This window comes from Cherax quadricarinatus, chromosome 65 (genome assembly GCF_038502225.1).
Source record: "Cherax quadricarinatus isolate ZL_2023a chromosome 65, ASM3850222v1, whole genome shotgun sequence".
Lineage (NCBI taxonomy): Eukaryota > Metazoa > Arthropoda > Malacostraca > Decapoda > Parastacidae > Cherax > Cherax quadricarinatus.
This window is the reverse complement of record NC_091356.1, coordinates 108,814-133,486: the sequence shown is the minus strand read 5'-3', so window position 1 is coordinate 133,486 and position 24,673 is coordinate 108,814.

Below are 24,673 nucleotides of genomic sequence, written 5' to 3'. Positions count from 1 at the left end.
CTTGTGTGATCACTACTGCAGTATACATGTGTTCTTGGTTGTCTTCCTTCTTAAGTGTTGTTCTTGTCTTCCTCCTTAAGTGTTGTTATTCTTCTCGGTAGCTTCAGGTCATCAACAAAGTGTGGTACACAGGAAGTGATCTTCTCTGGCAGATCCTTCAACTATCTCACAAACACCTTGAGGGACCCCACTTGTTACTCTCACCCATTCTAATATTTCCTTCCTTACTGTCACTCTCCCTGTGTGTGTGTGTGTGTGTGTGTGTGTGTGTGTGTGTGTGTGTGTGTGTGTGTGTGTGTGTGTGTGTGTGTGAAACATAAATCGTGAACCGGAAGTTATCAGAGTCCACGCTAATCCTGATTCCACCCCCTCCCTCTCCCCTCCTTCACCCTAACCCTTCCCTCTACCCCCTCCCATTACCCCTAGCATCACCCCTCCCTCGCCCCCCACCCTTACCCCACCCTTCCCCCTCCCTCATCCCCATTAATAGCCCACCAGCACCATCCCCTCCTCACCCCCCACCTCCCTCAATCACCACCATCCACCCTCACCCACCTTCAACCCCCCGACGCACAATATCCATCCAGACCTTGCCACTCTTCCTGCCCTCCCCGCCCCCCCCCCCCCTTTCAATTCCCCACATTGCCCGAGGGATGAAATGAGAGGGATGGAGGGAGGGATGGAGGGAGGGATGGAGGGAGGGATGGAGGGAGGGATGGAGGGAGGGAGGGAGGGAGGGATAGAGGGAGGGATGGAGAGAGGGAGGGAGGGATGGAGGGAGAGAGGGAGGGAGGGAGGGAGGGAGGGAGGGAGGAAGTGAAGGAAGATTAATGCCAATTTAGGTCATTAAGTATTCTAGGTATCAGTATACAACAGACCCGCGGTATTAAAAACCCTGGTTGGTCTCGGGCCGGGCCGCGGGGGGCGTTGACCCCTGGAACACCCTCCAGGTAAGTAGAACACAGGTCATCAAAACCAACGTCGACCTGTGAACTGACGAACAAAACACCAGTGAGAACAATTGCGGGGACTTGAGCTAGAGCTCGACACACGCTGGTGTGGGATTCATCCGCAAAAACCTACATTTGTGGTCACTGTGGTGGCTCATGCTAACCTTCCTATGGTGTATAAATAAGAACATAAGAACGAAGGAAAACTGCAGAAGGCCTACTGGCCCATGCGAGGCAGGTCCAAGTCTCCTACCGGCTTAAGCCAATGCACCCAACCTAGTCAGGTCAGGTCACATTGACTTAAGGGAGGAACACGGCAACCGACCTGGTAGCACAAGCTATCAGGTCCAACTCACATCCACTCATGTATTTATCCAACCTATTTTTAAAGCTACACAACGTTCTGGCCTCTATAACTGTACTCGGGAGTTTGTTCCACTCATCCACAACTCTATTACCAAACCAGTACTTTCCTATATCCTTCCTGAATCTGAATTTTTCCAACTTAAAACCATTGCTGCGAGTCCTGTCTAGGCTAGATATTTTTAGCACACTATTTACATCCCCTTTATTTATTCCTGTCTTCCATTTATACACCTCAATCATATCCCCCCTAATTCTACGTCTTTCTAGAGAGTGCAGATTCAGGGCCCTTAGTCTATCCTCATAGGGAAGGTTTCTGATACATGGGATCAACTTTGTCATCCTCCTTTGCACATTTTCCAGAGAATTTATATCCATTCTGTAATACGGTGACCAAAACTGTGCAGCATAATCTAAATGAGGCCTAACCAAGGATGTATAGAGTTGAAGAACAACCTGAGGACTCCTATTATTTATGCTTCTTGATATGAAGCCAAGGATTCTATTAGCTTTATTGCGAACACTTATGCACTGTTGTCTTGGTTTCAGATTACTGCTAACCAGAACTCCTAAATCTTTTTCGCAATCCGTAATATTAAGATCGACATTATTTAGTTTATATGTGGCATGGTTAATGTCCTGTCCAACATTTAGAACTTTGCATCTGTCTATATTAAACTGCATCTGCCACTTCTCCGACCACTGCATCAGTCTATTCAAATCTTCCTGGAGTGCTCTAATGTCCTCGTCAGAATGAATTCGACGGCCTATTTTGGTGTCATCGGCAAACTTGCTGATGCCGCTCTTTATGCCCTCATCTATGTCGTTTATGTAGATTGTGAACAGCAGGGGGCCCAACACTGACCCCTGTGGAACACCGCTCGTGACGCTTCCCCACTCTGATTTCCCCCCATTTATGCAAACTCTCTGCTGCCTATTTGTCAACCATGCCTCTATCCAGGAAAAAATTTCTCCTCCTACTCCATGTGCCTTAATTTTCCTCAATAGTCTCTGATGTGGGACCCTGTCAAAAGCCTTGCTGAAGTCCATATACACAATATCATATTCATTACCATGATCTATTTCCTCAAATACCTTAGCGAAAAAAGTTAATAAATTCGTAAGGCAGGAACGCCCCTTTGTAAAACCATGCTGAGATTCGTTGATTAATTTATGCTTTTCAAGGTGGCTACGAACTGCCTCGGCAATTATTGATTACATAAATTTTCCCACTATGGAGGTTAGGTTTATCGGTCTATAGTTCGAAGCTAAGGACCTGTCACCTGCTTTGAAAATAGGTATCACATTTGCCATTTTCCACTTATCTGGCACCATGCCAGTTTGTAGTGATATGTTGAAAAGATTAGCCAAAGGTGTGCTAAGCTCCTCTTTACATTCCTTTAGAACCCTTGCATACAGTTCATCAGGGCCTGGGGATTTGTTAGGTTTTAATTTATCTATTTGCCTAAGAACCATGTCACTTGTGACCCTAATCGTGCACAGTTTATTATCGTCCTGTTCCACATAATTTATCATTACTGGAATATCGCTGGTATCCTCCTGTGTAAAAACTGAGAGGAAGTATGTGTTAAAACTTCTACACATTTCCTTATCACTGTCAGTGAGCTGACCCGAGGAACTTTTAAGTGGGCCTATCTTGTCCCTGACCTGACTTCTGTATACCTTGGGTTAGTCTTCGAATCTCTTGCAACTTTAACCTCATAATCTCTTTTTGCTTTTCTAATTCCTTTTTTTATTTCTCTCTTTAACTGAATACATCGATTTCTTAATTGCCCCTCCCCTCTTTTGATTTGCCTATATATGCCTCTCTTTTGACCAATTAGATATTTTAATCTATTGTTCATCCATTTAGGATCATTTTTGTTTGATCTGATTTCCATATTTGGAACATAATTTGACTGAGCAGCTGGAACTATGCCCTGGACAGCGTCATATCGGCAACCATCACCACCTACCTGACCCTTAGTCAGGTCATATACCTAAGTGGATGAATTTTATTAGTCATCTGGCCCAGTGGTTAACGCACTGGCCTGTGAGTGTTGGACTCACCTGACGTAGGTTCAAACCTCCACAAGTTACCTGATTAAATGAAACAACTGAGAAAAGTTGAAAATAAAATAAAAAACGCTGTTTTATTGCGTTTTTAAGTTTAACGAGCAAAGAGTTTCCTATTTTTTGGAATATTCTCAGCAACATTTTTCACTGAGAGTAAAACAGGCTTCTTCAGTCAAATACAGAGGAAAACACACCACGGGCGGGGTTAGAACCCGCGATCAGAGAGCCATAAAACTCAAGACCGTCGCGTTAACCACTGGGCCAGCTGGCTACAATAAGATTCATCCAACTAGGTATATTTCTACACAATAGGAAGGTTAGCACAGGCCCCACTGTGACCACAAATGCAAGGTTTTACAGACGAATCTTCAGCTAGCGTGGCCGTGACGAACTCCTGGAGGGATTGGCACCAAACCTCCACACGAAAATCACTCCCTATAAAAGCAAAAGACTCGGCAGGAGATGCAACATCTCCCCAATGATAAGCAGGGGCGCCACGAGTACACTGAGAGACAGCACAATAAGTGTCTTGGGTCCAAGACTGTTCAACTGCCTCCCAGCATACATAAGGGGGATTACCAATAGACCCCTGGCTGTCTTCAAGAAGGCACTGGACAGGCACCTAAAGTCAATACCTGAACAACCGGGCTGTGGTTCGTATGTCAGCTTGCGTGCGGCCAGCAGTAGCAGCCTGGTTGATCAGACCCTGATCCACCATGAGGCCTGGTCTCAGACCGGGCAGCGGGGGCGTTGACCCCCGAAACCCTCTCCAGGTAACTCCAGGTAAGTCCCCTCAAAGCCGTCAACATGACTCACGAAATCGTAATGACTCGATTGTTTACAATCGTGTCATTACGATTTCGTGAGTCAAATACAGAGGAGAATGTATTGTAGGCAGGAGTAGTGGCGAGGTGAAGATGATGTTATCAGTCCATCAACCTTGGAGAAATAGTTTGAGATGGTCAGTCCCTCAGCCTGGAGACGATGTGTCCACTCCATCAATATTGATGGACTGAACACATCAACTCCAGGCTGAGGGACTGATTACCTCAAACTCTTCCTCTCCTTACACCCTTCTGATTTGTATTGGACTGATGAAGCCACTGTGTGGCGAAACGTTTCCTCACTAAAGATTCCCATATGTTGCATAAGTCTCTCAATCTTCAATGTTTCTTCTGGTCTGAAATAAGTCACAGTATTTGACTTTATTTGTTTATTCTAAGTAAAATTGATGAAAATAGACACATGTGCAACATTTGCAACATGTGCAACATGCGTCTAATTTTCATCTTGTTGGTAATGTATGTAACTGGCCCATACTAAGCAGGTCCTTCTCAAACCCTAACCCACTAACAAAAATATTTGTCCAATCTATTATATGCACCCCAATGAATAAGCTTTGATAACCCCATTAACTCGTATATTTACTTTCTTAAAAAATGGTAAATCTTACTTAGAGAAAAATTTGGATTGATTTTAGCCTGTGTAGGCCCCAGTTTGCTTGTATAAAGAAACTGAAAAAAATGCTTTTCATGCAATAATTTCTGAGTGTCGTATCTGATTAGCTTCAACTCTTCCATCCTGAATACCTGATAGTGCAGCATCTGAGCTGCTTGAAGCTTGATGTGCTTGTGTATTTTAGGATAGTTGTCTTCTTGCTCTCTCTGAAAGATTTGACTTAGATTTAATCTGTACGTCCTAATTTTAGTGAAGAGACTTGGATATTAGTTTCCCCGTGATGATTTGTGAATGGCTCTTCTGATTCCCTTCAAATCTTCAATGATTATATTTAACTAAATTATCCATCTAATGCTGCACTCTGCACTATTCCAGTCGCATGCACTGCACACAGAAATCACTCCTTACGAACGCAAAAGACTGGGCAGACGGTGCAACATATCTCTAATGAAAATTAGGGGCGACATTAGTATACTAAGAAAAACCACGATAAGTGTCCGGGACCCAAGACTGTTCAGCAGCCTCCCACCAGGCTTCCTTCAAGAGGGAACTGGACAGATACCTAAACTCAGTACCCGATTAGTCGGGCCGTGGTTCGTACATTGCACAATATGCGGCCACCAGTAACAGCCTGGTTAATCAGGCATCCAGGTAGATTAGGATGCGTCTTGTTTTCATCGGGGTCCTTAACTTCTTCCCAGGATGAAACACAACAGTCGACTTGCTCCTGGTACCTGTTGTTTACTGCTGGTAAAGACTTGCAATACATGTAAGGAAATTTGCCCATACATTTTCTCCTCCTCATTCTTCTTTTTCTTCTTCTTCTTCTTTGTCTTTGCCTTCTTCCTCCTCGGCTGAGCACGGAGCTCAGTGCTCTCTACCACTTTCTTTCTTGCACCTACCACTTGAGGGCATTAAAGAGGAGATTAAAGTGGTGGAGCAAGCAGGGGCGAGGTTGACCATCAAGGTTCTACTTGAAGCACTTACCATCAACAAGTGGTTGCCTGCTGCTGTAAACACAGTGTTCTCTCTCTCTCTCTCTCTCTCTCTCTCTCTCTCTCTCTCTCTCTCTCTCTCTCTCTCTCTCTCTCTCTCTCTCTCTCTCTCACTCTCTGCCAAAACTTTCATTTGGTCACTAAATTGCTTTCTGATATATCTATTTGTTGCAAATTGCTACAAATGCGAGTTATGAGTAAATGACAGCCGACAGAGTGATGTTTTCGAAAAAAAAGAACAAGTGTAACTGCTGACTGACAGTCTTGAAATATAATAGCTGTATTGAGAGCACCTTGATGCTCGTGAAGGGTTCGTGATGCTAGGAATTGAGGCTCAGTAACCCAAACAAATCCACTCTGATTTATTTCCATTTGTAGATGGTATGCTTTACATACCTCCCGCTAGGGGGAATTACTGGCCTATGGCCTAGTTTTGGCAAGTGTCCAGCAGGCACCTAGGTCTATCCTGGCATCCAACCCTTTTTCTTACTCCTCGCCCCGCTGACCTGAAGTTGACATCTGAGCTCCTCCTCCTTAGGAACTGCCTCCCAGATACCATACTCGCGTCTGCCTGGTGTACCCACTAGAAAATAAAACCCAACTCTTAGTCTACAGGTATATATGTAACCTCCATCACACCGCTGCCACCACCTTTGTAGATCTTGTGTGTAGACCGGCACTTGAGTATGCTGAAACGGTAAAGTGGAGGATATATCATATACACCTTTAGACTAGAGTTGGGCTTTATTGTCTAGTGTCACATTGACAAGATGCAAGCCGAGGCTGAGCTGAAGGAGCGTACGTTGCAACAGCACAACCAGACTAGCAACAACCCTTCTACTATTCCTTCCTCTGCTAATATGACCTATGACTGTCCTCCTGTCCAATCACATACCTATGGTCTGAGACCTACGACAGCAGTACATTTCTGTGACACTGACATACCTATCGACTTGTCCGACTCCTTGACTAACTACAGTCTTCTTGCTGAAATGGGCGTCAATGCTCGTACGTATTATAGTTAGTTTATTAAAAGCTCAGATAACGGAGTCAGGGTGGCCTACATTATGTATATGTACATATATGTAGTATGTATATGTACATATAAGTAGTATGTATATGTACATATAAGTAGTATATTGTGTACAAGGTTACCCATAGTATCTCCAAATTATTTTCCTTGTAAGTAAAGTAACCGCAAGTACATCTTACAGCGTGTACAATACAGTCTGTATCATAGTCCAGGACGGTGCCTCTCTTTCATGTCACATGTCACACTCTAGGAAATGCTTCTGCCAGTCATTGTTTTACAGATGTGTGGATGGATCAACGTCCCTTGATGTGCAGATAATGCCTGATGCCCTGTGCAGGCCTATGAACAAACTACATAAAAAGATTTATGATCCAGCACTATCTTGATGCCCCATGGCCCCATCCATCGCACTGCAGAGTAACAATCCAATTTTCTCTCCTACAGATGTGGTAGAGTTTTTGAAGCCCGTTAAATTAACCATTTTTGTATAGGGGTAAGTCAAATCCAAATTCCATGGGTGTATTTAAATATTCTATTCATGAACAGTGTTGTTGGGTCGAGACAACCCAAGGTGCACAGCTGAGGAAAATGTAGACAGCATACCTACCCATCTTTTTCACATACTTCCTGCTAGGGGGAAATTGCTGGCCTATGGCCCGGCTGACCTGAAATCGACATCTGAGCTCCTTTCCCTTAGGAATTGGCTCCTGGCTACCCTACTCACGTCTGCCTGGTTTACCCACTAGACAATAAGGCCAAACTCTAGTCTACAGGTGTATATGTAACCTCCACACAACTGCTCAAGCATATTCAGCTACCGATCTACAATCAAAACCTATAACACATTAAAGGTTATTTGATTTGAGACACAACAGTCGACTAACACTCATATACCCAAAACTATTGGACAGCCTCCCATCATACATAGCGTGTGGATAGGTGTGAGTAGGACCTGATTAGCTTGGGCCAGTAGGCCTGCTGCAGTATTTCTTCTTTCTTATAAGAACATAAGTACATAAGAAAGAAGGAACACGGCAGCAGGCCTACTGGCCCATGCGAGGCAGGTCCAAGTCTCCTACCAGCTTAAGCCAATGTCCCAACCTAGTCAGGTCAGGTCTCATTCACTTAAGGAAGGAACACGGCACCAGACCCAGCAGCACAAGCTAATCAGGTCCAAGCTTTTCAAGGTGGCTACGAACTGCCTCGGCAGTTATTGATTCCATAAATTTTCCCACTATGGAGGTTAGGCTTATTGGTCTATAGTTCGAAGCTAAGGACCTGTCACCTGCTTTGAAAATAGGTATCACATTTGCCATTTTCCACTTATCTGGCACCATGCCAGTTTGTAGTGATATGTTGAAGAGATTAGCCAGAGGTTTGCTAAGCTCCTCTTCACATTCCTTTAGAACCCTTGCATAAAGTTCATCAGGGCCTGGGGATTTGTTAGGTTTTAATTTATCAATTTGCCTAAGAACCATGTCACTTGTGACCCTAATCGTGCATAGTTTATTATAATCCTGCTCTACATAATTTATTATTTCTGGAATATCGCTAGTATCTTCCTGAGTAAAAACTGAGAGGAAGTATGTGTTAAAAATTCTACACATTTCCTTATCACTGTCTGTGAGCTGACCCGAGTAACTTTTGAGTGGGCCTATCTTGTCCCTGATCTTACTTCTGTATACCTGAAAGAATCCTTTTGGGTTAGTCTTCGATTCTCTTGCAACTTTAACCTCATAATCTCTTTTTGCTTTTCTTATTCCCTTTTTTATTTCTCTCTTTAACTGAATATATTGATTTCTTAATTTCACCTCTCCTCTTTTGATTTGCCTATATATGCCTCTCTTTTGACCAATGAGATGTTTTAATCTGTTGTTCATCCATTTAGGATCATTTTTGCTTGATCTGATTTCCCTATTTGGAACATAAGTTGTCTGAGCAGCTAGAGCTATGCCCTGGAAAACGTCATATCGACAATCATCACCACCTAACTGACCCATAGTCAGGTCATTCCAGTTCAGCCCACCAAAGTAATTTTTCAGTCCTATGAAATCAGCCAAGCGGAAGTCAGGGACAGAGACTTGATTGCCATTATTAGGGGGAATTCCATGATATATTAAAACTGAGTGATTTGTGATCACTTTCCCCAAGCTCATCATAACCTCAAGATTATTAATTAGCGTTTCCCTACTGGCAAGAACCAAGTCAAGGAGGTTATTTCCCCTAGTTGGCTCTGTCACAAACTGTTTTAAAAAAACAATCCTGGATCGTATCAAGAAAGTCACTTGATTCTAAATTTCCTGCCAAATTGCTCCAGTCAATCTGTCTATAGTTGAAATCTCCCATTATCACAACATTTTCGTATGTAGAGGCCATACGAATTTCATCCCATAGAAGTTTACCGCACTCCCTATCAAGATTTGGGGTCCTGTAAATCACACCCAAAATTAGTTTTTCATGGCCCTCGAGAAGCTGTAACCAAACAGATTCAGTGGCTGACTCTTCTAATTTTATGTCTTTTCTAACACAACACTTTAAATTGTCTCTGTTGACCCTGTCAGTGTGGAATAATTTATAGCCCTGTATGTGGCATTCAGAAGGCATCTCTCTATCTTTCAGATTGAGCCAGGTCTCTTTTATAGCAATGATATCTATGCTTCCTGCACTTGCAATTAATCTTAGCTCATCTATCTTATTTCTTACACTCCTGCTGTTAGTATAATAGATCTTAAGGGAGCTAGTCCCTTGCTGCCCTCTGCTGTCTCCCTTTGTTTGCTGACATGATCTATTGTCTTTATTTATAACTTCATGATGAATGTCTTTTATACATTTACTGTTTTCAACCCTAGTGCTGCAACCTGACTGTTTCCCACACACACCCATACCTCTATCTTCTATCAGTTTAAAATCCTAGGCGTTTCAGCAATGGCCCTCTCGATTGAGTTTGCAAGAGCTACCACCCCTGTCCCAGAAAGATGTACCCCATCCCTTGCTCTTATGTTTAATAAACCCCCAGCTGTCTTCAAGGGGGAACTCAGTAATGTCCTTAAATGAGTTCCTCATCAACCAGGTTGAGATTTGTGTGCGGTCAGCGCCATCAGGGTGACTGATCAGGCGTGGATCCACTGGGAGGCCTGGTCTGGGACCGGGCCGCAAGGGCGTCAAACATTAGAACACTCTACAGGTAGACTGCATGTAGACTGTAGGTAGACTGTAGGTAGACTGCAGGTAGACTGCAGGTAGACTCCATGAGGTGTTGAAAATGGTATAAAATACCGTCGAGTTGATGAGTAAAACATATGTGTAAGAATTAGGTATCTTAATTTTGTTAACGTTGCGCCTACACGGCAGGCTTCACCAGTCACTTACCAGAACAATGTATTGTAGGAAATTTCCCCAGTTAGACCCCAGGTGTCTCCAGGAGTCTCTGGGAACCTAGGTATTTCCCCGGGCATACCCAGGTGCCTGGTAAGCTCCAGGTAGACCCAGGTAGATCCCAGGAGTCCCAGGAACCCGGTGACCCAGGTAGACTCAGGAGACCCAGGAGACCCCGGTGCCCCAGGAGAACGGTAGACCGGAGACTCCAGTCCAGCAGCCACTGAACTTTTTTACAGTTTCGAGGCCGAGAAAACAAATTTTTTTGGGGGATTTACAGCCCCAAACTGATAGGAGGCAGTAAATTTTTATGGACGAAATTCGGGGCATCTAAACAAAAATGTTGTCTAAGGGGAGATTTCAACTATAGACAGATTGACTGGAGAATTTAAGGAAATTTTAAATTGACTTTCATAGATCCGGGATTGTTTTTAAAAAGTTTAAGAGCCAACTGGGGAAATAACCCCTTGACTTGGTTCTGCCAGTGGGGAAACCAATAATAATCTGGGGAGATGAGGGGGAGAGGATCAAAAATCATCAGTTTTAACATACGGGAATTTCCCAAAAGGAAACAAGTCCCCGCCCCTGACTTTGTTTTGATTTCATAGGACTGAAAATTACTTGGTGGGCTGAATTGAATGCCCTATGGGGTCAGGTAGGTGGGGGTTCCCTTTGATGCTTCAGGCAAGTTCTAGCTGCTCATAAATTATGTTCCAAATAGGGAAATCAGATAAAAAAAATGATCCAAAAAGGGATGAAAAAAGATTAAAATATCTGATTGGTAAAAAGAGAGGCATAAAAGGCAAACAAAAGAGGAGGGGCAATTAAGAAATCATATTTCATTTAAAAGAGAGAAAAAAAAAGGGGAATTAGAAAAAAAAAAATTTTAAGGTTAAAGTTGCAAGAGAACGAAGACTAACCCAAAGGATTTTTCAGGTCAGAAGAAGATCGGGACAAGATGGGCCCACTCAAAAGTTCCTCGGGTCAGCTCATGACAGTGAAAAGGGAAAAATTAGTTTTTAACACATACTTCCTCTCTTTTTTTACACGGGAGGATACCGGGATTTTCCAGAAGATAAATTTTTGGGAACAGACGATAATAAACTGGCAAAATTTCACAAGTGACATGGCCCTTTAGGGAAAAGAAAATTTAAAAAACCTAACAAACCCCAGGCCCTGATGAACTGTATAAGGGTTCTAAAGGAATGAAAGAGGAGCTTAAACCCCTTTTTGGCTAATTTTTTCAACATATACTACAAACGGCATGGTGCCAGATAAGGGGAAAAATGGCAAATGTGATATATTTTAAAAACAGGTGAAGGCCCTTAGCTTCGAACTATAGACCAATGTTTAACCCCATAGTGGAAAATTTAGGGAATCAATAATTGCCGAGGCAGTTCGAGCCCCCTTGAAAAGCATAAATTAATAAAAACGAATCTGCATTTTTTAAAAGGGACGCCCTCCCTTTTACAATTTTTTAAATTTTTTCATAAGGATTTGGGGAGGTAGATCAGGGAACGAATATGAATTGGTATAGGGATTTCAGTAAGGCTTTGACGGGGTCCAATCAGAGACATTGAGGAAAATTAAAGCACATGGAATGGGAGGAAAAATTTTTTTCCGGGATAGAGGCATGGTTGAAAAAGGCAGCAGAGAGTTTGATAAATGGGGAGAAATCAGAGGGGGAACACGAGGGTGTTCACGGGGGTGGTTTTGGGGCCCCCTGCTGTTCACAACTAAAAAACGAAAGAAGGGAAAAAGAGGGAATCGGGTTTGGATGACCCCAAAATAGGCGTCGAATCATTCTGACGGGGACATTCGAGCACCCAAAGATTTGAAAGACTGATGCAGGGGTCAAAAGGGGGCTGCAGTTTAATATAGACAAATGCAAATTAAATGTTGACGGGAAAAACCATCCCATATAAACAAATAAAGATTTTAATATTACGGATTAAAAAAAGATTTGGGAGTTCGGTTGGTAATCTAAAAACCAAGACAACAGTGATAAGTGTTCTTAAAGCTAATGGGAACCCTTTGGTTTTATAAAGAAGAAAATAAAGAGTCCGGTTGTTTTTTAAACCCCCTTACACCCTTTGGTTAGGCCTCATTTAGATTAGTGACAGTTTTGTCACGACAGAATGGAATAAATTCCTAAAAAAGTCAAAGGAGGATGACAAAGATGATCCCATGTTTTTGAAACCCTTCCAGGAGGAAGACTAGGGCCCTAAACCCCAAACCCAAAAAGAGAAATTGGGGATAGATTATTTTTTAAAAGGGAAGAAGGGAAAAAAAGGGGGGATGTAAATAGGGGTTTGATAATATCTACCCCAGACGGGACCCCCGCAATGGTTTGGGGAAAACAGATTCAGGAGGGAATAAAAAGTACGGTTTGGTAATGAGTTGTGGATGAGTGGAAAAAACCCCCGGACGTATAGGGGCCAGAACGTTGTGGCTTAAAAATGGGTTGATAAATACATGAGTAGATGGGTGGGGGGAGTTAGACCGATAGCTTGTGTAAGGGGTGGTTGCGTGTTCCCCCCTTTTGAGTCAATGGGGCCCGACCGACTAGGTTGGGCATTGGCTTAAGCCGGTAGGGGCTTGGGGCCCGCCCCGCATGGGGCCCGCAGGCCTTTTGCAGGTTCCTTGTTCTTTTTTTATGTTCTTTGAGACAAAAAGACCATATCCTTTTACCAGACACGTATTTTGAACAGGCTTTCAGTGCAGTGCGTGAGGAGGAGGAGCGAGGCAGGCAGGCAGGAGGGAGGAGGGAGTGAGTGCAGGAGCGTGGGGGGGAGGAGGCAGGAGGGAGAGCGAGGCAGGAGCGGGGAGCGTAGCAGGAGCGGGGGGAGGCGGGGTTGGGGAGGGAGGAGCAGCGGTAGGAGGAGGCAGTGATGGGCAGGTAGCAGCAGGAGGAGTGGAGCAGCAGGAGGAGCAGGAGCGGCAGGGGAGAGGAGGAGTGAGGAGCGCAGCGAGCGGCGCAGTGGCGAGGCAGCAGGCAGGCAGGGAGGCAGAGCAGGAGGCAGGAGGAAGCAGCGCAGCAGCAGAGGCAGCGGGGGGCAGTGCAGTGCAGGAGGAGGAGTGAGCAGCAGCGTGAGGGGCAGGGAGCGCAGGAGTGAGCGAGGCAGGGGGAGTGGAGGGGCGAGAGTGTATGAGGGAGCAGAGGAGGAGAGTGAGGCAGCGAGCAGCGAGCGTGGGCAGGAGGAGGAGCGCAGGGGCACAGAGCGAGTGAGCGGGATGAGTAGTGAGCGAGACAGGAGAAGGAGCGGAGCAGAAAAGGGGAGTGCAGTGCAGGCGAGGCAGGAGTGAGGCGCAGGAGCGAGTGAGCAGGCAGAGGGAGGCAAGGGGGTGAGGTAGCGGGCAGGCAGGGGAGGGCGTAGGCAGTGAGGAGGAGTGAGGAGTGAGCGTAGCAGGGGCAGGAGGCAGTGCAGCGAAAGTGAGGAGGAGTGCAGGGCAGGGCAGGTTGGGGAGCGAGGTGCAGCAGCGAGCAAAGTGCAGCAGAGGAGGGGCACAGTGCAGGAGTGAGTGAGTGAGTGAGGGCAGGATGAGGGAGAGTTACAAGTGCAGTGCAGAGTGTAGGAGGCAGGAGTGCAGTGAGGGAGGTGCAGCGAGTGAGTGAGGGAGCGTGCAGAGTGCAGTGTAGCAGGAGTGTTAGCGAGGTAGCGGGAGCAGGCAGGTGCAGGTGCAGGTGGAGGAGTGAGAGTGAGTGTAGGGAAGGAGGGAGTGTAGCAGGGGTGCGCGGGATGCAGGTGCGGGAGGCAGCGGGGGTAAGTGCAGCAGGCAGGGCAGTGCAGGGAGTGCAGGAGGCAGGCAGGCAGGTGGGGAGGCAGTGAAAGGGGGCAGTGCAGGGCAGCAGGCAGGCAGGGGGCGGGAGTGAGTGTGAGGAGAGGAGGAGCGATTGGTGAGCGAGGAGCAGTGCAGGGCAGCAGAGAGCAGCGCAGTGCAGGGCGCGCGCGGTGAGTAGCGAGCGAGGGGGCGTGGGATGAAAAGTAGTGCAGCAGCGCAGGGCAGGCAGGGGGCAGGTGGGAGGCAGTGAGGCAGGTGGTAGGCAGTGAGGCAGGTGGTAGGGAAGGAGAAAGAAGGAGCGGAGGCAGGAGGGAAAGGAGGTAGGCGGGCAGTGAGGAGGAGTCAGGAAAGGAGCGAGAGGGGAGGAGGGGAGGAGTAGGCCGGGGGCAGGCAGGGCAGGAGTGCAGGAAAAAGTGAGGAGGTGGAAGAAAGGGGCATGGATGAGAAGGAGCGGGAGTAGCACAGCAACACGAGGAACAGGCATGCAGCAGCAGCGTGATGCCAGTATGAGACAGCGGGCAGTGAGTGTAGCAAGGAGGCAGGCAGTGAGCATGAGGAGGCTAGGCAGCAGCAGGAGTGAGCAGGAGTGAGAAAGGAAGGGGCAAAGGGACGGTGTGCGGGAGGAGAGGGGCAAGGAGGAGAGTGAGTGAGTGGAGTTGGGGATTTGCAGCAGAGGGGCGCGAGCAAGCAGAGGCGGTAGTGAGAAGGGGGTGAGTGAGGAGGAGGGGGAAAAATAAAAGGAGCAGGGCAGGCAGGTAGTGAGTGAGCAGGGGAGAGCAAGCATATGAGGAGCAGGAGAAGGCAGCACAGCCAAATGAGGGAGAAGTGCAGTCGCGTGGGGGGAGGAGGGTAGCTAGCGGGCGGTGCAGAAGACAGGAAAGTGTAGCGCGTAGTGGGGGTGCAGTGGGAGCGCAGAGTCAAGGGGAGGAGCAGCATAGCAAGAGTGCAGCAGGGAAGGAGGCAGGGAGGAGCATAACAGCGAGCGAGGAGCAGGCGGAGCAAGATGTGGAGGAGTAGTGAGTGATGAGAGGAGAAAATTGAGGGAGGCAGGAGTGTAAGGGGAGGAGATTAAAAGGGAGGGGTAAGGTAAAGTTGTATATGAGTGTAGCAATATATGTAGGATATTGGAGTAAGCAGTGCAGGAGGAGGAGCAGGGGGGAGGAAGGAGCGAGGGCGTGAGAAAAAAGGCAAGCAGAGTAGGGAGAGGAGGAGCAAAGGAAAAAGGGGGAGGAGCAGTAGCAAGAAGGAGGGCCCGGAGAGCAAGGGAGGAGCGCAGAGGTAGGGAGCAAGGGGGAGGAGAAGGGGGCAGTACAGAGGAGGAACCGCAGTGAGGCAGCGTGGTAGTGCGCAGCATAACGTTAGCAGACAGCAAAAGGGGGCACATGAGCAAAGCGGCAGCAACCCGCGACACGGCAGCAGCATCCCGGCAGCCAGCGGTGCAGAAGGGGGCAGCAGCAGGCAGCAAGGGCAGCCTGCGCAATATGAGCGACAGCGGGGCAGGGGAAAGGAGGAGCAAATGAGTGAGCAAGTGGGGGTAGGCCCGCAAGCAGCACAGGAGCAGAAGAGGTAGATAGGAGGAGTAAGGGAGGGAAAAAAATTTTAAAGGTTTGGGGAGCATATGCGGTAGCACAAGGGGGCAAGTGTAGTGTAGCAATGAGCAAGTAGGTTTCAGGCAAGGAGGCAAGAGGAGCATAGGCACAGGGTAGGAAAAGGGAGAAGGGGGTTGGGGGCACAGCGAGGCAGCAGGAGTAGCAAAGGGGCCGTACGGAGAGACAGCGAGGAGTTTTGAGTGAGTGGGGGTGAATAGGGGCAGTGTAAGGGGTAGGAACAGGCCTCCACCATCCCCCTCCATCAACCCTCCACCAACCTCCCTCCATCCCTAACCCGCTCCCATCCACACCCCAATCATCCGGCCATCAGTGCTAGTCAACCCCTGGTCCCTCATACACTAGTCACACATGCCATCAACTCTGTATCACTACAACACTCACAGTTACCTTGTACAACCTCCCCCCCCCCTCCCTCTCCTCCCTGCCTCATACACCAGGTATGTTGCTGCTGCTGAGCCTTCACACCTGTGTTCAACACTCCCACACCTGCTGTTGATCCTTCACACCTGTGTTCAACACTCCCACACGTGCTGTTGATCCGTAACACCTGTGTTCAACACTCCTACACCTGCTGCTGAGCCTTCACACCTGTGTTCAACACTCCTACACCTGCTGCTGAGCCTTCACACCTGTGTTCAACACTCCTACACCTGCTGCTGATCCTTCACACCTGTGTTCAACACTCCTACACCTGCTGTTGATCCTTCACACCTGTGTTCAACACTCCTACACCACCTCTGTATCTTCTATCATCCTTATGTACATTATTATCATTATTATCATTATTATTATTATTATTATTATTATTATTATTATTATTATTATTATTATTATTATTATTATTATTATTATTATTATTTGCATCATAAGAGGAAAGATTAGTGAGATAAGGCAGAGCAGATATGACAGTGTAGGCAGCCACCTTTGACCTGACCAGAGACAGGTTATATACCTGATCAGTGACCCTACCTGGCCTGTAATCTCTTAAGAACATAAAAGCAAATAGAGTGGGAAGAGCAGTAGGCCTACTGGCCTATTGGTGAAAATGGTATAAAATACCGACAAGCTGAAGATTAAGACACATGTGCAGCAGATGGGTATCAATCTAGATACCCAACTGTTGTATATGTGATTTAATCTTCTACTGGTCTAGGTTAGTCGGGTCCAACCCACACATACCTACACCCATTCCAGGAATCTGGAAATGGTGTTCCACAACTTGGGTCTGAGAGCACCTGCACCTGCGCCCGTCCCTGCACCTGCAGCTGCCCCTGCCCCTGCGCCCGTCCCTGCGCCTGCCCCTGCGCCCGTCCCTACCAATAGTCCCAAGAATCTTACTGCTCATCTGTAGTTACAGCCTGGTTGGTCAGGTCTTGATTCACTGGGAGGGCTGGTCAAGGACTGGGTCGCAAATTGTTGCACTAGATTTGTTAACTAATTTCCAATGTTCCCTCCAAGGCAACAAACATCTGTGTGTTATGGTAGACCATTTCACCAGATATTGTGAGTTACCTGGAGGTTATTCCGGGGATCAACGCCCCCGCGGCCCGGTCCATGACCAGGCCTCCCGATGGATCAGGGCCTGATCAACTAGGCTGTTACTGCTGGCCGCACGCAGTCCGACGTACGAGCCACAGCCCGGCTGATCCGGCACTGACTTTAGGTATCTGTCCAGCTCTCTCTTGAAGGCAGCCAGGGGTTTATTGGCAATTCCCCTAATGCTTGATGGGAGGCTGTTGAACAGTTTTGGGCCCCGGACACTTATGGTGTTTTCTCTTAGTGTACCAAAGGCGCCCCTACTTTTTATTGGCGGCATTTTGCATCGCCTGCCCAGTCTTTGACTTTCGTAGGGAGTGATTTCTGTGTGCAGATTTGGGACCATTCCTTCCAAGATTTTCCAAGTGTAGATTATGATATATCTCTCCCTCCTGCGTTCCAACGAGTACAAGTCAAGTGCTTCCAAGCGTTCCCAGTAGTTAAGGTGCTTGACAGAACTTATACGTGCAGTAAAGGATCTCTGTACACTCTCTAGATCTGCGATTTCACCTGCTTTGAATGGAGATGTTAATGTACAGCAGTATTCCAGCCTAGAGAGAACAAGTGATTTGAAAAGGATCATCATGGGCTTGGCATCTCTCGTTTTGAAAGTTCTCATTATCCATCCTATCATTTTCTTTGCACGTGCGATCGTGGCACTGTTGTGATCCTTGAAAGTGAGATCCTCAGACATTACTACTCCCAGGTCCCTTACATTATTTTTCCGCTCTATTGTATGGCCGGAGTCAGTAGTATACTCTGTTCTAGTTATTATCTCCTCCAGTTTTCCATAACGGAGTAATTGGAATTTGTCCTCATTGAACATCATATTGTTTACCGTTGCCCACTGGAAAACTTTGTTTATATCTTCTTGGAGGTTAACCGCGTCCTCAGCAGATGACAGCCTCATGCAGATCCTAGTATCATCCGCAAAGGATGATACGGTGCTGTGGTGTATATCTCTGTTTATGTCTGATATGAGGATAAGGAATAAGATGGGGGCGAGTACTGTGCCTTGTGGAACAGAGCTCCTCACTATGGCAGCCTCCGATTTAACTCTGTTAAATCTGTTCTTATTGCAGATAAGACTGCAGAGACAGTAGCTAAAGCGTTTAAAGAACGCATTATCTGCAGGCATACCACCCCTAAGTCCATAGTAACAGATAATGGAGGTGAATTCTGTAATGAGATTCTTGAAAATTTGTGTACCTTGTACAAGATCTCTAAATCCACCATTGTTCCTCATCATCCTGCCAGCAATGGGTTAGCGGAACGAACCAATAAGAAAGTACTTGATGTCTTGAGAGCCACTATCAATCCCAACAGTGAAACTTGGGATGAAGTTATACCTGATGTGCAGTGTGCTATAAATTCTGCTTACAATGTTTCTATAGGTGACACTCCACATTATGCATTGTACGGTGTTGATAACGTTTGCCTTATGAGTTGTTATATTCTAACCCGAAACCAAATTACAACCCTGATGATTTCATAGCAACTCGTACCAGCTTAGCTCAAAGTGTCTTTAGAAGAGTCCGTGAAACACTTCATAAATCAACAGCAGAATTTACAAGAGTCGCAAACACTCGAGCAAAGCCATCCAAAATCAAAGTAGGTTCTAGAGTTATGCTGACTAACTTTAATAAAACGTCTGCAATGCCTAAGCTTGATCAAAAGTTTGTTGGTCCTTACCGAGTAGTTGAACATATCACTGGCAATAAGTATAATGTTAGAGAAATTAGTACTGGTCAGTATAAAGAATCGCCTTTAGATCATATGAAGTTAGTATGTGATGATAATGTTGTTCCAACCCAGACTAATGTGACAGACTCTGACAATCTTCCTGATCCTGTACTCTCTTCCTCTGATACTCTGTCAGACGATCAACCTGAATGTCGTTATTCCCTACATACACAACAGGTATTGAGAAATTCTCAAGTATCGTTTGTAACTACCAATTCAGATTTGCCTCAAATACAGCATGAGTTAGCCAATGCTACAGAGTTTGATTCTCCCAGAGATGACACCCATTCTGCATATGTCAATCTCACCCTAGCAGAGTTGGGGTTAAATGTAAATAACCTGTGTAGATGAATAATTACAGTATCAACTTATCAGTATTCAAGAATTTTTTTGTGTGTTCACGTTCTCTCCGAATTCTGAGATTTAACGGTAGATTTGAGTGCACCGAATCTGCCTTTCTGTTAAACACTTCTTTCTTTGTATATATTTCTTCCTCAGAATCCGTAGATCACATGAATACAGATCGATCGATCAATTTTTTTTATCACTTCTATTGCGTAATCCCAACGTTGAGTCTCATTCGATGAGTTGTGCTATATTATACCTTGTATTGCATTACAGTTTCATTACAGTAAGTTTCATTATAGTCGATTACGTAAGCTTCCATTCCAATATTCTCCTTATGTTATAATGTTCAATTGTTGTGTACTTTGACATTGTATAGAATCAGCCCAAGCCGTACACCTGCCGTCTCTAGTTTGTATTAGCTGTATGTCGGGACGACATACGTTAGCGTCACCGAGCTCTCAGTAGTACCAGTTACCAGTAATCAGTTACCAGTAGATGACTCACTACCAACCGTCTGTGTGAATCACTGACTGTTATTCAGGTTGCTGCTGACCATAGCATGTTTTTTGAATGCCGCTCACCCGCTAGGCACTGGTGAGTCAGTCTGAAATAGAGAGCAGAGAGAGGCAGAGCAGCTGATGGTGCTTCCCATACTTTCCGTTATAATTATACGTACTAAACAGCCTACCTGGAGGTTACCTGGAGGTTATTCCGGGGATCAACGCCCCCGCGGCCCGGTCCATGACCAGGCCTCCCGATGGATCAGGGCCTGATCAACTAGGCTGTTACTGCTGGCCGCACGCAATCCGACGTACGAGCCACAGCCTGGCTGATCCGGCACTGACTTTAGGTATCTGTCAAGCTCTCTCTTGAAGGCAGCCAGGGGTTTATTGGCAATTCCCCTAATGCTTGATGGGAGGCTGTTGAACAGTTTTGGGCCCCGGACACTTATGGTGTTTTCTCTTAGTGTACCAATGGCGCCCCTACTTTTTATTGGCGGCATTTTGCATCGCCTGCCCAGTCTTTTACTTTCGTAGGGAGTGATTTCTGTGTGCAGATTTGGGACCATTCCTTCCAAGATTTTCCAAGTGTAGATTATGACGTGAGTGTTTTTACCCAATCCACGTTATCGAACCCACATGACAGGAGGGCTGGTCAAGGACTGGGCCGCGGGGGCGTTGACCCCCGGAACGACCCTCTGGTAGACAGTACGCCAGCGTTGAAGAATTTACAGCCGATCTGGTGAGGCATTCTTGTGCTATGAGTGCTGTTTAACCCTAAAGGGTTTAGCTCTTCGTTGTTCTAATAATAATAAAAAAAATAAAAAAATAATTCTCGTGCTATGAGCAAAATAAAAAACGAAATTTTGCATTTAAAAAATTAGCGGTTACTTAAATGCAGCTAAACGGAACCTGACAATAAATAACAATACTGCGACTAGCCGGGGATTGAACCCCCGGCTCCTGAGAAGCCCGCCAAAATTCCAGACACCGTAGCCCACTCAGCCATCTGTACTTCTAACATCAGGTACCCAGTACCACTGGACATGTCACCCCTGATGCCAGCACATACGTGGCCGTGGAAGCTATATGACTAATTTTATTCTCCTCCTGTTTGGTATACCAGTCTTTAGTAAGTTTACTCTGGTACAAGTACACTTAAATACTGATAAATAAATTATCATATATAGCAACACATGTGTAGATTACCTAGGATAACCCTAGAAAAGCCAGACAAAGTGACATATTTCCATTTGGTCTGGGTTTGAGTAGGACCTGCCAAGCATGGACCAGTAGGCCTGCTTCAATGTTCCTTTTTTATTATGTTCTTATCATCTTAAAATATCTTATTACAATTGTCTGGGTTGTGGTCACATACCATCTAAGTTCCTATCCTCTTAGTGTGTATTTACGCCTATCCTGGAATGGAAATATAAACACATATGCAATTTATATGCCTATCCTGAATATATGAAAGCACTGGTTTGGTAATAGAGTTGTGGATGAGTGGAACAAACTCTCGAGTACCGCCATAGAAGCTAAAACGTTGTGTAGTTTTAAAAATAGGTTAGATAAATACATGAGTGGATGTGGGTGGGTGTGAGTTGGACCTGACTAGCTTGTGCTACTAGGTCAGATGCCGTGCTCCTTCTTTAAGTGAATATGACCTAACCTGACTAGGTTAGGGCATTGGTTTGGGCCGGTAGGGTACTAGGACCTGCTTCGCATGGGCCAGTAGGCCTTCTGCAGTGTTCCTTCTTTCTTATATTATCCTAAATCCGTATATTTTATTCACTTGATAATGTGGGAAATCACAAAAGCGTTTGGAAGTTCACTATTCTTTTCACAGTGGTTGTTCCTCGTACTGTGATGTCACCTGTTTGGAAGTTCACTATTCTTTTCACAGTGGTTGTTCCTCGTACTGTGGTGTCACCTGTTTGGAAGTTCACTATTCTTTTCACAGTGGTTGTTCCTCGTACTGTGATGTCACCTGTTTGGAAGTTCACTATTCTTTTCACAGTGGTTGTTCCTCGTACTGTGATGTCACCTGTTTGGAAGTTCACTATTCTTTTCACAGTGGTTGTTCCTCGTACTGTGATGTCACCTGTTTGGAAGTTCACTATTCTTTTCACAGTGGTTGTTCCTCGTACTGTGATGTCACCTGTTTGGAAGTTCACTATTCTTTTCACAGTGGTTGTTCCTCGTACTGTGATGTCACCTGTTTGGAAGTTCACTATTCTTTTCACAGTGGTTGTTCCTCGTACTGTGATGTCACCTGTTTGGAAGTTCACTATTCTTTTCACAGTGGTTGTTCCTCGTACTGTGATGTCACCTGTTTGGAAGTTCACTATTCTTTTCACAGTGGTTGTTCCTCGTACTGTGATGTCACCTGTTTGGAAGTTCACTATTCTTTTCACAGTGGTTGTTCCTTGTACTGTGATGTCACCTGTTTGGAAGTTCACTATTCTTTTCACAGTGGTTGTTCCTCGTACTGTGATGTCACCTGTTTGGAAGTTCACTATTCTTTTCACAGTGGTTGTTCCTTGTACTGTGATGTCACCTGTTTGGAAGTTCACTATTCTTTTCACAGTGGTTGTTCCTCGTAATGTGATGTCACCTGTTTGGAAGTTCACTATTCTTTTCACAGTGGTTGTTCCTCGTACTGTGATGTCACCTGTTTGGAAGTTCACTATTCTTTTCACAGTGGTTGTTCCTCGTACTGTGATGTCACCTGTTTGGAAGTTCATTATTCTTTTCACGGTGGTTGTTCCTCGTACTGTGATGTCACCTGTTTGGAAGTTCACTATTCTTTTCACAGCGGTTGTTCCTCGTACTGTGATGTCACCTGTTTGGAAGTTCACTATCCTTTTCACAGTGGTTGTTCCTCGTACTGTGATGTCACCTGTTTGGAAGTTCACTATTCTTTTCACAGTGGTTGTTCCTCGTACTGTGATGTCACCTGTTTGGAAGTTCACTATTCTTTTCACAGCGGTTGTTCCTCGTACTGTGATGTCACCTGTTTGGAAGTTCACTATTCTTTTCACAGTGGTTGTTCCTCGTACTGTGATGTCACCTGTTTGGAAGTTCACTATTCTTTTCACAGTGGTTGTTCCTCGTACTGTGATGTCACCTGTTTATTGTGATCTTATTGCATCACTGTATATTGTTTCGACGTTAATGTAAGCCGCGTATGGTGCTTATCTTATGTTTATTGACTGTGAGACTGTGTGTGTTAGTTAAGTGTTAGAGTAATGCTTCTAGACGTGGCACTGCACGTGGCACTGCACGTGACACTGCACGTGGCACTCCCTCCTTGATCCAGTGTCGCAACACACCAACAAAAAATCAAGTAAGACAAACACTTTAACAGAATTACAAAACTATGCAAAGCTTTTTTTGTGTGTTCATTTGCATACACAAAACTATTATGGCATAATGGAGATCATTTTAAGATAATACAACAGAGGATAAGATGGATACTGTTCATTAATGGTTCAGAGAACCGACAAGTTGATAAATTAGACACATGTGCAACACCTGGGTATCATTATTGTGGAAACGTTTCGCCACACATTGGCTTCATCAGTCCAATACAAAGACTAGTGAAGCTCAGGAGGAGACTGAGGTAAGTAGTCCTTCAGCCTGGTGTCGATGTAATTTTCTGTATTGGACTGATGAGGCCAGTGTGTGGCGAAACGTTTCCAAAGTAAAGATACCCAAGTGTTGCACAGGTGTCTAATTTACCAACATGGATACTATTGTGCAAGAAAGGTATAAAATACCGACAAGATGAAAGTTAAGACACTTGTGCAACATCTGGATATCTTTATTGTAGACGTTTCGCCATCAGGTAGAAGGTCACGTGGGTAGTAGTACTGTAGTAGTCGTAGTTCTGGCATGTAGTAGGTAAGAGTGACAGAAGGGTAGGAGACGTGAAGGATGGAAGAGTGGAAAAGGAGGAGAGAGAAAATAAAAAGGGATATGGAGATTGAAAGACAGTATAATGTGTGTGGAGCTGCATCAAGTTACAACATGATAAGTCTGAGCGAAACGTTGCCCCAATGAAAACTTATTCTGCACCTGTCTTTTCCTCGTGAGTATCGTTATATTTCGGTGTTATTCCGAGGCCATCTTCAGCAGACTGAAATATAGTGTACTCACTTTCTGTTGTACTGTCACCATGTGGGTTTGTGTCATATGCTACTTACTATGCCCATCCATGATGCTGTCTGACCAATCTTGCAAGTTGTTTCAACAATGTTACTTGACGGCACCTGCAGTTCCTTCTCTGTTATTGTGGTGAAGTTCTTCTCAAGTAGGCTTGCTTAGGACCTGACTAGATGAACATCAAAATGGTATACAATACCGACAGGTTGTTAGGTAAGACACATATGCAACAGTTAGACAACTTTATTCCGAAACGTTTCGCCTACACAGTAGGCTTCTTCAGTCGAATACAGAAAGTAGGCAGGAACAGTAGAGATGTGAAGACGATGTAATCAGTCCATCACCCTTAAAGTCGTAGAATTTGAGGTTGTCAGTCCCTCGGCCTGGAGAAGTTCAGTTCCATAGTCAGGAACTATCTGAAGATCAAGCGACAGTGCGGAGACTTAAATACTGTCGGAAGGAGAGGTGCAGGGTAGTAGTAGTAGTAGTAGTAGTAGTAGTAGTAGTAGTAGTGAGAGGCCACTGAGAGGTCATGTCCCTCTCAGATCCAACACTTCTCACTTGAAAAGCTTGTCCAAGGTGTTTTCTGTACCAAGATGCCACGTGTTGCAGTGTCTGACTAGGTTGGGTGCATTGGCTTAAGCCGGTAGGAGACTTGGACCTGCCTCGCATGGGCCAGTAGGCCTTCTGCAGTGTTCCATCGTTCTTATGTTCTTATGTTCTTCTTTTGGCATTC